Source organism: Argiope bruennichi, chromosome 1 (assembly GCF_947563725.1).
Source record: "Argiope bruennichi chromosome 1, qqArgBrue1.1, whole genome shotgun sequence".
NCBI lineage: Eukaryota > Metazoa > Arthropoda > Arachnida > Araneae > Araneidae > Argiope > Argiope bruennichi.
The window spans coordinates 139129709-139141938 of record NC_079151.1 but is presented as its reverse complement, the minus strand read 5'-3'; positions in this window follow the sequence as shown (position 1 = coordinate 139141938).

Here is a 12230-nt window from a genome sequence, read left to right as displayed (position 1 = left end):
CCATCTGAAAGCAAATCTAATCTTATTATTAAATCATTTCATTGTTTAATAAATTAAAAAAAAACATGCAATAAAACAATACATTTATTAAAAGAGAAACTAAGTAAAATTTGAAAGTAACAAGGTAAACTCTCATTTTTTACCCATTTTTACTCATTTATATATATATATATATATATATATATATATATATATATATATATATATATATATATAAACTAATTAACGTTATTTCGCTTAGATTTCGATTTATTCCTACACATTTCAATGTAAAATAATTAATAAATTAATTAGTACCGGTTAAATTAACTATCACTTTCGTTAAATAAACTAACCTTTGAACTGCTGACTCATGTATTCACTGTACTTTCGAGAAATTGTAATAAATAGTATTAATATATGTGTAATGCCATGTATTTCGTTTCTTTTTTAACAAACATACATTAATTAGAGAATTACGAAAGACAAAATTTAATAATTTACCAATTTTATAAAATTTTTGAATTTGAAATTATTTAATAAATAAATAATTTTAAAGCAGAGGTGAAACGTTTGTTGAGAAATACAGTTATGGAATCCCTTTTTTTGGGGGGGGGATTGTTAAACCAAAAAGCTAAAATCATTGAAAGGCTCATAAAAGCAGTATACTACGAATTCGACATTTTATATTGGACTTGTCCCAAAGGATCTAAAAATGTACTTAGTTTTAATTTATCGCATTTTAAATTTTGTATCAAGAATACTTTTCTATTGGTGTAATAAAATACGAATTATATCTTCAAGGAATTAGAATGAATTTAAATTTAGTGAAAGCTAATAAACAAAGGCTAAATATTCTAAAAGTTAAAAACAAATCTGTTATTTTTAATCAACTTAAGTGGAGAGAAAATTGGAGTTCATTTTTTGCAATTCAATTACCTTTAAAATATAAAATCGGCTGCTGAATCTTAGAATTTTTTTTATACCCGTGTAATGCTCATCAAATTGCACAATCTCATTCATTACGTCACATAAAAGATATTACCAGCTAGAAGGATAAAAACTATTTAAAAATTCGATTAAAATATGAAAGATGAAATTTATTTACTGACAAAATAATAATTATAAATAAATAGTAAATTGTGTAATAAATAATTTATCATCAGTAACCAAAACTTTTTAGATAGAAATTGAAGCAAAATAATAAATAAAGAGAATTCGAGCTTCTATTAGAAATAATGTTATATGATAATGTTTTAGGTTTGATTAGTGTGTCTTCATGTTATTTTTTAAAATATTTCAATTAATTACATCAATGATAACGAAAATACGAAAGGTGTTTTTAATAACAGTGCAAAACGCGTGTGTATAAACGCAATTAAAAAAACTGAAAATATTGTTGAAAACATACTTCAAAATATTTTTTTAATTATTAAAATTAGAGGGGAAAAACAATTTAGAAATAAAATTGTTATCACTGAAAAATTATTATTATTATTTTTTTTTTTCATTTTAGAGTGGTGCAAAACTAATTTTTGTGCACAGACAATACTCCAAAGTTATTGAGAAAAAGCTTAGAAAATGTATCTAATTATTAATTAAAAATTTGATTAAAATTTAAGAAATTCTTTCTTGGTGAAATCCAATACCCAAGAAGGAATTACGTGTCGAATTTGGTAGTTCTAGATCTGATGCTGCGAATCTGTAGATTTTTTCGAACATTTTTGCATCACGTAATTTAAAGATAATATCAGCCTGTAGTTATTATCTTCATAAAAAAAAGTAGACCTGTAATATTAATGCTAATTTAATTTCATTCGTTGCATCTAATAAAACGCCTTATTATTTTGAAAAATTCAGAAAATTTTTACTAACAAAAAAAAATCTATTTCTATGAACAATTTAAACAATTCAGATGAATAAAATAAGCAAATTTTAATTCCTTGTGCAATTTACCGACATCCGAGGGGTAAAGTTCTATGTAAGAAACTGAGCATGCAAGATTGAATAACTGATGATTATCTAGAAAACCCTCCAATAAATATCCCCGTCAATCCATCTCCAGGTGCTTAATAAGTCGTCTGCAGCTCAAGTTAACGCCTTATTATTGAAACTACCTTATCTAGCTAGCCACAAATCATACCAGGTATCCCTCATTTTGCTAAACTTTCCCAAACTTCGACAATATTTATAGACGACACTCTGTCCGGGCTTTGAACAACGCGTTCCTACAGTTTCGTTCCCAAATAAATTAGAAAGTTGAGAACTTCTCCCGTCACCTTGTTAAAGGGTTTAACTTTCACCCTGGATTTGGCACGTTGGGAGGGATCGGGCTTCGAGTCGAATCCTTGAGCGTTAGGACTTTCTAATGATGTGTTAATTATCCTAAAATATTTCGTTAAATTCGTGCTCGGGTATATTATTGGATATATCAATCCATTGTTGCATATGATCCTTTGTCCGAATTTTGAATTTTATGTAGCGCGTATGTTCTTTCATATGTTAATAAAAGTTGATAAATAAAATCAATATCTTTGTATGAATAATAAAAGCAAAATTTTATTTCCTCATCTTTTGCAGCATGTAATATATAAAATTTGTTTACATCGGCATCTTCAAACGATAGCAACAATAATAAATAAATAAAGGATATATAAACAATTGAATGAAATAAATAATAAAATTTCTAATAATAATTGAGAAAAATAATCTAAAATTTTTATCCCCACTATTCATGCTTAATAAACTCACAAACAAAAGCATATAAATAGTTTGTAACGATGTAATCAACTCACTCTAAAATAAATAATTAAATAATTTACAAAGATCTTATTAACTTACATAAAAATACTTAAATAATTTACATAATTCTTATTAACTCATATAATAAAAACATTTTAGATTAATTAATTTACAAAAATAATTCATTTGTAATAATGACGTAACATATATTAAATGAATAAATACATCAAATAAAAAAAAAGTGTTTTCTTTTTTAATATCATGGCATGAAATATTTTTTCTTTAAAAAAATTCTTCTTACCTTTTCTAACTAAAACTTTTATTATGATAAGTGCCCTTCTCTCCCACCTATTTTAAATGTTCCTTAACTCGACTTGTGATAAAATCTCCATCTCAGCTTTAATTAAATTAATTCGATTCTTTTAAATAAGTAAAAAAAATCATTTTGATTATGATGTGAAAGTGCAAAGTTGTTCCTGAAAAAGTGGTATACCATAAATCCATATTCCATAAATTTAATTGTTGCTGGACAAATACATAAATCTTTAGCAATGCCGTAATTAACTTGCATCATGTAATTAAGCATACAAATAATTCAAATTGTGTAATCAACTTGCATCAAGCTATACTTGCAACTTGCATTATCTAACTGCGTTCTTGGTTTTTTTTTTTTTTTTTTTTTTTTTGTAGTTGAAATATTTTCTGTTAAATAATATCATTCTTCTTATTTCTGGCAAATGAATTGCTAGATAATGTTTCTATTCTTTGCAAAATGATTCTATATTTGCATGGAATAAACAAATATAGCATTATTTTGCAAAAATTAAAGTGCAAAGTTGTTCCTGAAAAAGTAGTATTCCATAAGTCCAATTTAATTGTTGCTGGACAAATACATAAATCTTTATCAATGCCGTAATTAGCTTGCATCATGCAATTAAGCATACAAATAATTCAAATTGTGTAATCAACTTGCATAAAGCTATACTGCATTATCTAACTGCGTTCTTGGATATTTTTTTTTGAAATTGAAATATTTTTTTGTTAAATAACATCATTCTTCTTATTCCTGGCAAATAAATTGCTAGATAATGTTTATTTCTTTGAAAAATGATTCTATATTTGCATGGAACAAACAAATATAGTATTATTTTGCAAAAATTAAATTACATCAAACAAAATATATAAATCGTTCATTTGCAATGACATATATAACTTGCATTAAACAAAAATAAATAAATAAATATTTTGCGATAGTTTGCACAACAAAAAAATAGCCTTTTTTTTAATTATATATCATCGCATGTAAAATATGTCTAAATAAGTAAGCAGATAGGAATCACTTCATTTATGGTTACAATGATGTTTCATGATGGTATCTTACTTTGACAAAAAAACAAACAAAAAACTTCGGTCTTTTCGAATCCCGAATTCTACTGGGAAAAAAGGCAGGGATTTAATTTTCGCCTTGGGGAAGGATTAGTAGATCTTCGTATCTACTCCTAACCTGATCTGCAGAATAAGGAATCAACTCTAAGAGGATTAATTCACGGCGATAAATTTTTGATATCCTGCCAACCTGTTGCTTTTATCTTAACGGTTGTAGTTCTTCGCTTCTTTATTCTTTTTCTATATTGCCTCGTCTGACAACAGTATTCAGGTTGGTCGAGGTAACTAACAAAGTTCGAAGAAGTTGAACAATTTTCTGTTAAGTACCGTCAATCTTCTTATTTCTAGCAAATAAATTGTTAAGTGACGTTCCTTTTCTTTAATTCAGAGTCAGGATTCTATTTTCAATAGGGGTTTATATGAAGCAGTTTATATGAAGAGGAATTTTATTAAATTAGAGTCACCTGGGCATTTTTACATTGATAGAGGAACAATTTTTATAAAGAATAAGTGGTGGAATTATATGAAATTTATTTATTTTTAAAACAGTTTAATTAACTTTATAAAAAGGCACTTTATAGTAAGGAAGAAATTGCTTAAAACATTTTCTGTTAGGCCCGTTAATTGGTTGTCCAGAGTGGACCACTGATTTCCTTGATTGGATCATCCACATGTTTAAGAAAAATTGAAGCTTTTTGATTCTCTAATTCATATCAGTACAAAACATATGTTTTCAAGAGTGATATAATGTTCATCGTATCAGTTTTGTTTTCTTGGTTTCTTCATTTATGGTAAGAAACAAGTAATCTTGATTTTTCTCAATATGATAGAAAAACCAAACGATTAATTGTTAATTTATATTACAAAAAGTTATTTTCTGCCTTTAATTGAAAGAAAATAATTACAGACAATAATTAACTTCTTTAAATATGTTTAAAATGCAGACGAAAAATTTCTGTTTCTTACCGGTTGATACAATATTTTGGTATTGCTTTAAAAGCTTCAAAGTTTTTCAATAATTTATTTTAACTTTTGAAACAAGAATGTTTTCATTTAACTTCACAATATTTGTTACTTTAATATTATTTATTTGTAATAAATGCAGAATTATGTAAAGACTGCATGGTAGCTTGAATATGCAATATTTTATTGTTTTCGTCTAAGTAAGAATCGAAAGGAGTTTGAAGCAATAATAAGGAATCTGCCTTAGCCTTCCAGCTTGCCGATATGAATTTTTGTTTTTTTTTTAAAATAAGTATTTAATGATTTCAATGCGTTTACAATTTTTATTTTCTCTGATTTGTTCCACTTCTAATTTATGAAGACTCTTAGTGATTGTAATTGCTTTTAGGGTCGTTTTAGTTTTAAACGATAGTTTCATTAATTTAAATAATCATATTTATAATCTTAATTTGTATTGTAATCTAAGAAACTTTTAGACAAAATCAACAACAAAAGCAAAAAATCCACTAAACCTCTTTAAGGCTTTGCTATTGTATTAAGTTTATACACAGATATCATTACGGTCGAATTTTTAGATTTCCAATATTCTCATTTTCTTTTACTTCGTTATCATTAAAAGTTTCTAATTGCATCATGCGGCACTGGAACAGCGTCACTATCAGAATCACTAAAATAAATATTTTCAAAGCAATTATTATGACTTATTATATTTAAGTCAGTGTTCAAGGAGTCAAAATCAAATTCATGATCAATTCTTTCAATTACACTCTGAAATTTTTTGGAAGATTTTTTGCTTTTTTAAAATAAAAAAAATGTTTTAAGGAACAAAAATTCGCAGTTATATTTCAAAACAGATCGTAAAATATTACTTTGAATTTTAAAATTTGTTGTTTAGATGCGTTTTTCTGAAAACTAATTGGAACCAAAATTTCAAGCAGAAAAAATGTATTACAAAATTACAAATCGAATTTAATATATTAAATTCATTGCTTTTCAGCTTTATCGCGTTTAAATGTTTCTAAAAGTTAAGTTCAAACCGACAGACGTTCAAATGTTATTTGGCTCAACATTTTGTAGGTGTCTACTATGTAGATATTAAATCTGTGCACCGAATTTTACTCATCTAGCTCTCTTCGTTTTGTAGTTGTCGTATTAACTTATATTCAAACAGCTTTTACATATTCTATGCTCTGGCTGAATAGAATTTCAGCCCACACCCAGGAATCCCTAATAATATTTTGGAATTTCATTAATTAGTTAAGTGTTAAATTAAGCTCAGCTTAAAAAAGAATCTATGAAGCAATCTGAAAGCCTTGTAGGATGTTTCGATTAATTTTTACTGTTGCCATTCAGCAATAAGAAATAAGAGCGATTTCTGCACCCCGTATATTAGCATTTCATTTTTACAGATTTCGATATTAATTATTTAAATTTTATAAATATCGTAGATTAAAAGGAATAAATAAAATTCGTTTTCAAATACTAAAAGGTTAAGAATCGCTTCTATGAGGTTCTGCCACCTGTTTTTAGAAACTCGCCTTATAACAACCCCATTTTTTCAGCTTTATAAATATTCTTTTGTTCGGCAAAACGTAAAATATATTTGATGTATAACCGACGGTCTTTGAGCCGCGCGACCGTTTTGCTGCCATCTAATTACATCTCTTGGGACCGCTCTGTCTGCTTCGGTCCGCATATTTATGGGTATTTTTCGGCATAAATTTTGGAACGCCGCTTGATAGGGACCGGGCCCCGAGATGTGTCTACCTTTTAGAGTGCAAATTTGCCAATATTTTTTATATAGTTCTTGTTGTATTTCGAAGTTTTCTTTATTTTTTTAAAAAATCTTTTTTTGGTTGGTTTTTGGGGAAAATATAATGTGGAAATACGAGTTCGGTGAGGTTTATTTTTTTTGAAGAAAGCCCTCGAAAGGTTATTTTGTAAATTCTGTTTTTGGATTGAAATGAAATTGATGTTGTCTGGTGAGTTATTTAAAGATTGGTGTTTTTTGATGTTGCTGACATGCTCTCAATTCCAGAGTTAGTAAGGGAGGAAAAAGACGGAATTTTGATTTTCGTAATTTTAAGAAAATATAAAGTTTAAAAATGCGAAAAATTCACCAAAATCAGCATTTTCCGTTTTTATCGATCATTATTAGAATGCTGGTAACCAGTTGGAAAGATAACATCCACTGATCGCAATGCTTCTTCTGAATAATTTTCATATTTTCAATTTGTATTTTTTATATATATATTCTGTGTTTTAGAAGAATGTATGTACGAAAAACTTAATAAAAAAATATAACACACATTTTATAACACTTATGACAAATGTAACTTGTATTTTAAAAGAATCAAAATTTTTATTTTGTAATATAATTTTTACTTTCTCGTATACGAAGTCATAACAAAAAAAAAAAAAAAATATTGTAATCATCAAAAAAAAAAAAAAAAAATCCTGTTACAGCAATTTTTATGTTACAAAAATTCCTGATTCTGAAAAATACATTTTTAGAATTATGTCCAACTGTCGTTCTGTTTGTTAATTCAAAAATACTTTGAGCAAGATCGATGGAATTTAGTATTTGCTCTTACATCAAATTTATAGGTTTCCATCCAACTTTCAACATAACTCAATCACAGGAAGTCTGTTTAGATATCTGAATAAAAGTGAACATGATTATAGCAATATTTGTAATGAGCTTTGAGCCCTGCCACACATTTAGTAGCCTTGTGTATCAAGCAAGTGTATTTGGCAACAGCCAGTTGTGTCAATAATAATATAGCCTTTGATCCTGATTAACATCTCATCTTGCTTACTTATAATTTAATAACACACAAAGCTGTTACAACGATAACTGCAAAACTAGACGGAAGAAATTTGATACACAGATTTAGTATCTGAAATTTATATCCGCACCAAATTTTGAATGAAATCCGTCTCAAAAATTGGTTTCGATCTGTAGAAAAAAGGGCATTCAAAGAATATAAAATAGTAGCAACAAAATATCGATCTTTGACGTAAATCTAGCTTGCAACATTCGATGATTTTTTTTTTTTTTTTGCAATTATTAACTCACGTACCATAAGATTAAATAGGCATATTTGATGGTGTTTTCCCACCCAATTGAAAGCAAAATTTGCCATAGAACTACAACTGCAGTCATGAGATCAGATAAACTTAAATTCATTTAAATGATTTCATTCTTGAGTCAAAGCATTTACATGTATGAGAAAGCACAGACTGAAAGATGGTAAACCCTTTGGCCTATTTGCTTCAAAACTTGATAAAAATCTACACTTTAGATACTAAACCAAATTTCATTTACTAGAGTTGTTATGTTTTTGAATGATCACGTTTACAAGCATGGAAAAGTACAGACAGACAGATGATCAGATATTAAACCTGTGTACCAAATTTAACTTAAATCTTTATGCTTGGTAGTTATCTTGCTCACCTGTACTCGGAAAGACAGACTTTCTCTGAATGGATATTACTGAAAATTTGAATGGAAATAAACAAATATTGTGTTAAGTACATATACTAAATTTCATTCATCTGTCTCAAAGAGTTTTTGAGTTATTTTAATTATAGACAGACAGACACTATTCCAAAACTGTGCTTTTCGCACTTCGGGAAGTCTCAGATATGGAGATTCAACATAATCTCAGGTGCGAATTTTTCCACGATTATAAAACTTTTCCTTTGCAAACACGAAAACAAAAAGTAGTTAAATATCCTTTTTTTTTCTTTGCTGGTGTTTGCTGATTTTACATTACCCGTTGTCATAAGATTCTGGTACCACTCATTATGAAATATCTTTCTTTTTCGAGGATTATTCTTAAGGCAGCTAGAAAATTATTTCTAACCAGAAAAACAGAATGGAAATAATCTGAGGTGACAAGGTTAAACCCATACAACTTTTGAAATAATAATAACACTTATCAGAATAATATTTCCACAGTGATATGATGAAACAGTCTCATATTTGAGATTGGTATATCAGTAAGAGATGTGTCCGTCTACTTAACCTTAGAGCTAGTAAAATATGTCATCTATAGCTTATTGTCTTTAATTTGGAAAGAGATATACTGGTCCAGATGCAGCCATCGTAATTTGATTATTTTTCACAATTACGTGATCAATCCCAAAATATCCTTTGTGAGATTTCATAAAGAAATTATAATTTAAATATTCTCCTGTTTAAGGAATACATTAATATTCAATAGAATTATAAATAACGTAAAGATCAATTCATTTGCTCCACGGAACTTATATAGTACGTCCTATTTAAAAGTCTTTTTCCCTGAGACCAAAGACGCAAGAACGACTCTAATCTAATCGATATAATTAAATCAAAACACTATATTATTTATAAAAATGCGTGCTGCAATCAGCTTTATTTTCTTCATTGAGCAGCAGCAGCCAGTCCGCCAGTTCTTCAAAACACGACTCCAGAGGAGCCAGTACTGCAGAGGATGGCATCCAACAATGATTTGTCAGGAATCAAATCAGAACCTCCGCCATCTCCTTTGCTGACCCCCGATCCAAGCCCACCTGTTGCTGGGGGACAATGGCCGCAACAGAGTTCTTCTCGAAGAGGTAATCTTCAGCTGTGGCAGTTCCTGGTTTCACTCTTGGATGATCCTTCAACAAATGGGAATTTTATATCCTGGACAGGAAGAGGAATGGAGTTCAAGCTTATTGAGCCAGAAGAGGTAAGGTCTAGTTCTTTTATTACGATGCTAATCTCCTTCGGCGACAAGCTTGTGCGCTTGAAAGGGTTTTCTTTACGGATAAAACGATTAGTTTAATGCTAGATACTCAGTTCCAGAACGACTTGGTAATAGGAGAAATTGTTCCAATCTTGAAAGAAGGGTCATACTATTTTTGTGACTCCCTAGTGTGGAAAGAGGCCACTTTCATAAGAAAGCCAATATCAAGATCGTGAAACAGGGATCTTGCAACACAACATTATGGAGAGTAGTTATATGCCTCAAGTCTTCTTCCTGATTCCATACGAATGACGTAGATTATTAATATATCAGCATATTTTTTGATCGTAATAATGATGTGTGCTTAATAATAAGGGCGAATTGAATGGTGACATTGAATGAAATTTAAAGCATAAATGTAATAATGCAATTTTTATCAAATTGTGTAGTATTTTACAATACTTAGCCAATTAAAAGTAAATTATTGTTCAATATCTACATAGAGTGAAGGCCTACACTATTTTTAATATTTTTTTGAAAAATGAAAACTTTAGTTTTTATATCATAATATTGAACATTGGATATCATTTTCAATACGTTAATCACCACATAAAATAAGTGCATCTCGCAAGTAATGTGTTTGAGAAAGAAATCTTTGTTTTTTTTATTACTTAGTTTAACGACGGCTCATACTGGCCATATAAACGAATAGGCAAAGATTGACTTACAGAATAAAATAAATTGACTGACCTTATGTTTATGACTCGGATTTTTTTTCTTTATTGCTAAAATCTTTCACTATCTTCTGAGCTATTTGATGACGAATCACTAAATTCGAGCTGATGTTTATCCATGTAATATGAAATAGATTATCTGGTTTATCGAATAGTATATATATATAGTAATATCGAATAGAATATATATAGTATCGAATAGTATATATATATAGTAATATCGAATAGAATATATATAGTATCGAATAGTAATAGTAATATCAACATTAATTTCTGGAAAAAATGCTTTTCTTTCTCATAATTGTTCATGTTTCTTTAAAAATTCTTAAAAAATTATCAGTTGAACTAAAATTTTTGATATTCGTAATTTTATATTGCATTATTTTGCTTCCTAATTTATAGCTAGCCGAATGCAGCTATGAATAATCTACAAGAACAGACGCTTTCGGGTTTTGAATCCAGCATACTTCGCTTGATCTGATTCACGGTTTTGATTGATCCTGATTTGATTTCACGATTCTAGGAAGCGAAGGAAGACACTTTTACATCGTTTTCAAGGACAAATTTTTGACAGCTTTGGCGAAAAATGAAAACATTACAGAGTTATTTGCATAAAAAATAAACAAATTTAAATACAAGGTTATACAAGTAGTGGACATGATTTACAAATTTTGATAACCATTGTGTCAAATGATATAATTGAGATTTTTTGTTTGTTCTATAGAGAACATTTTCTTTCGTCTGGACCATATTTGAAGCATTTTCTAAAATTATATTTTAACACTTTTTTCATATACTTGCATGCCAAAATCATAAAGCAATTTCGATCAAAATCTGGACGTAGAGAGAATATTTACAAATTTTCAAAATGATTAATAATTCTTAATTCTTAAGAAAGCAAGTGTTTTAGAATAAAAATTTCTGGATACAGCCTATTATTTGAAATGAGAAGTATCGTCAGTTACTTTTAAATTTATTCTTCTTTTAAAATATCGCATGTAAATATGTTGTGAATTGAAGGATGTGTCTTTTGCGCTTTCCGAAGATAATTATTTCTATTCCATAATTCAAAAACATTAAGAAATGTAAAATATAAAAATTTCTAAATGAAAAAGAAGCAATATTAATAATCGATAATTGAAAAAAATCACCAATCACTGTTTCTACATTAAACGAATATCCGAAATTACCTACGGACCGTTTGAAATGTTTCAAAAGTGCAGTCTATGTAAGAAAAAAAATCCACCGTAGCAGAAATAAATTTCAAAGTTTTTAAATTCGTATGCAGCATCAATAAATAAAATAAGTACAAACCCAAGATTTACAATATAAAAGTGCGAAATAAAAGTCCTTAAAAATAGCGAAATAAAAAAAAAAACGCATAAATATTACTACTAACTTTTGCCGAAACATGGCACTCAATGCAGAGCTGTAAGCCGAACTATGTAAGAAACTATTTAACAAGAGATAAATGGGAATATAGTGTGATTCTTGATAAAAAAAAAAGAAAAGATTTTTCAAAATGATTTAACAAAAATAGATCTGCTTATTATTGAAAGCAAAGAGAAAAATATACAAAACAGATTCCAACAATGCTAAAAAAGTTCCAATAAAAGGTTCATAACTGCCAATTGGCTCTACCATAGTGGTAAATTAAAAAATAAGAAGAATGAAAAAATAAAATGTTAAAACTAACTCAACGCATCATCAA